Here is a 3,261-nt window from a genome sequence, read left to right as displayed (position 1 = left end):
ACTTGAAGTACTCTGCTTCATGCTCTTCTTGCCTGCATGGTCTGTGAAGAGAAGTCGGCTGTAATTCTGATGGGTTTTCCTTTGAATTTGATCTGCTTCTTTTCTCTAGCGTCTTTCAGTATACTATTCTTGTACTGAATATCTGGGATCTTGACTATTATATGTCTTGGTGTGTTTTTCATTGGTTGAGGTTCCTTGGCGTTCTGTATGCTTGAGTTACCTGAATGTCAGATTGTTTCCTCATCTTTGGGAAGTTTTCTGCTATTACTTCTGCCCATTTTTTTTAATGTCATTTGTCTTGACTCCTTCTTTCTCATTGATGCCTATTAGTGTCACGTTGTTCATCTTTGCATCGTCTTCCAGGTGATGGATTATTCTGTCCTGCATCCTCGTTTTTATGAGATCCTTTCTTACCTTTTCACTAGCTACACCAGCATCTTCAAGATCTGAAACTCTGTCTTCACATTACCTTAAACGGTTTTTCAAGCTTGTGATTGAGAGTTTAATTTCCTCTATATCTCTTTGACTCTGCTTCATGCAATCTATTTCTTTCCTGTATTGCTCATTCAGGGAATTGTCATTTTTCTAATCTCTTTTTTTTTTATCAATTTCTTCTTTAGAAGCACTTAGAAATTCTTTTATTACAATGTTTTTTTTTTCAGATTGAGTTTCCTGCCTATGTTTCTGTAGTTGCTACTTTACTTTATCTGCTATGAGTTCTGAGAGTTCTTTTTTTCATTTCAGAAAAGAACTGCGCTCTGATTTCCTCTCTATCTTTCTGCTGTTGCTTATTTACTATGGACACTATTAATTCATGCATTTGAGCTGAGCTAGTGTCCTCTGCACTTGTTCTGGGTGGGCACTGGGTTTCTTCTAAATGTTTCTGCATTTGATTCTTTAGTGCACGTTATTAATTCAGGGATTTCTATTTTCATTTCCAATCTGAGGTCTTCTACATCTTTCTGCAGCTGTTTCTTTATTTCTGAAGCTGTTGATTCATTGCTTTCAGTTGTGTCATTGCCAATTTTTTCTGTGTTAGTGACCTCTGCACTTGTTGCAGGTGGGTTTGGGTTCTGAGGTTGCATTTTGTTCCTTCTCATCATTTTGTGTAGCACTGTCTTCTGACCTTTGTTGTAGATCTTTGCTGTAGTTATAACCTTCACACGTACTGAAGTTCAGGTGCAGCTCTACAAAGTTTGTACTTATCCAGCTGCGTCTGGCTTGGGTCTGGCTGCTGTGCTCAGCTCCTTCCCACTGCTGCCCTTGAGGGTGAACCTGTTTTGCCCCTGTGGCAAGATGTTCTGCTCCTGGACTAGCTGGTTGGATCTATTCTCTACACTCTCCCCTGCAGAGGTTGCAGCTGCAGGATTACACCTCTGGTGTGTATACAAGGCCTGAGTTGTGCCTGGAGGGGGCAAGGTGAAGTAGGGGAAAGAGGAAGCTCTCCGCACACACTCATGGGACCTGTGCTAGGACTGGGTCTGGGGACTCCGGGATGGTGCAAAAATTCCTACTCCACGGGCGGGGTGGGGGAGGCACTGCAGAGTGGTGGAGGGGGGCCCAAGCAGCTGGGAGAGGGTCCAGCCCACTCTTCGCCTCGGCTGGGACTGGTCCCGCTGGTGCAGGGTAGTAGGAAGCTCTCCACACACTCACCGGACCTGGGCTAGGACTGGGTCTGGGGGTTCCCAGAACTCAGTAGAAAATCCTACTCTGCGGGTGGGGTGGGGGAGGCACTGCGGAGTGGTGGAGGGGTCCCAAGGGGCTGTGAGAGGGTCCAGCCCACACTGCGCCTGGGCTGACACTGTTCCCACCGGAGCAGGGTAGCAAGAAGCTCTCCACACACTCCTCTCCTGTAGTCTTAAGAGACAAATAGGTCTTTCTTTAAAATATCCCTTAATGATTTTATTTGGAAGAAGTTAGTAAACCATAGAAAATATTTCTCAAATTCATAGTTGTATACTTTTTAAAATTTCATTCTCTCTCTCTCTCTCTCTCTCTCTCTCTCTCTCTCTGTCTCTCTCTTTCTCTCTCTCTCTCTCTCTCTCTCTCTCCCTCTCTCTCCTTTTTTCTTTCTTTCTTCTTGCTTGCTGGCTTGCTTCCTTGCTTTCCTTTCTTTTTTCTTCATACAGGATCTTGATATTCAGTTCAGACTTGTAGTAATTCTCCTGTCTCAGCCTTCCCAGTGCTGGGATTACAAGGGTGTGCCATCATGTCATTTTCAGGATGGCATGGTAGTTAAGACCAGAAATCAAACTCAGGTCTTTGTGCTTGCCAGGCAGGGTTTTAGACCATACATGCAAGCTATTTCCCCAAACTTAAAAATTCATTTCAAAATGAATCTGATAAGTTTAAAAAATATTTTTAGTTGTTCAGTGTGAAAACTTTCATTTTTATTGTTTTTAAAATACAGTCATTTAAAAACTGTGTACAGAACAATTTTTTTTAAAGTAGGTTATAAATCCCATAGAATTAGATGTAGTACTTGTTCATCATTTTGTGGAGATAAAATTATCTTGATTTTGTTCTATATTGGGAAATGGTAAATTAAATACACTGACCAAGAGTTTATTGATGTATGTAGGATAATTCCTACAGTAAAGCTTTTCCACAGTGGGCATTCACACAGAATTTCAAGACCTATGAATAGGGAATATCCTGTGTCCACATTCATGATGCACGTATTTTTACATGAATTGATCTACTGCTACTGTGCTAATTTATAAAAGCACTGGATGACATGGGATGATTAGAAGTAGAGAATTCTTCCCTTTTGTACATAGGGTAACTAGGGCCAGGAATATAGTTCAGCAGTATAAGCACATGCCTGGCAAGTGCAAAGTTCTGAGTTCAATCATGGGACAGCAAAAAAAAAATTCTATCTATCTATCTATCTATCTATCTATCTATCTATCTATCTTGAGGTAATTACAAGGGATGAGTTAGAAACATTGTTCTCATAATTTTAGCTAATGTTTTGTAATTTGCTTCTCACCGATGCAATGAAAAATGGCTCAGACAAATCACTCCTTGACAAATGAATTCATCCTGCTAGGATTCACAGATCACCCAGACCAGAAGATACTTCTGTTTATCCTGTTCTCTGCCATCTACTTCATCACCATGGTGAGGAACCTAGGTTTAGTGGTCTTGTTTTATATCGAGCGTCAGCTTCACACACCAATGTACATCTTTCTGGGAAACCTGGCTCTAATGGATGCCTGCTGTTCCTGTTCCATCACTCCCAAGATATTACAGAACTTC

The 3,261-nt window shown here is 41.4% G+C and overlaps 1 pseudogene; it reads left to right on the top strand.

Annotated features, from left to right (window-relative positions):
- Positions 1–3,006: 3,006 nt before the first annotated feature.
- LOC101592450 overlaps positions 3,007–3,261 on the top strand; it is a 903-nt pseudogene continuing 648 nt past the window's right edge.

The sequence above is a fragment of the Octodon degus genome, unplaced genomic scaffold, assembly GCF_000260255.1.
Source record: "Octodon degus isolate 3935 unplaced genomic scaffold, OctDeg1.0 scaffold00081, whole genome shotgun sequence".
NCBI lineage: Eukaryota > Metazoa > Chordata > Mammalia > Rodentia > Octodontidae > Octodon > Octodon degus.
The sequence above is the reverse complement of the archived record's forward strand: the minus strand, read 5'-3'. Positions and strand labels throughout refer to the sequence as shown.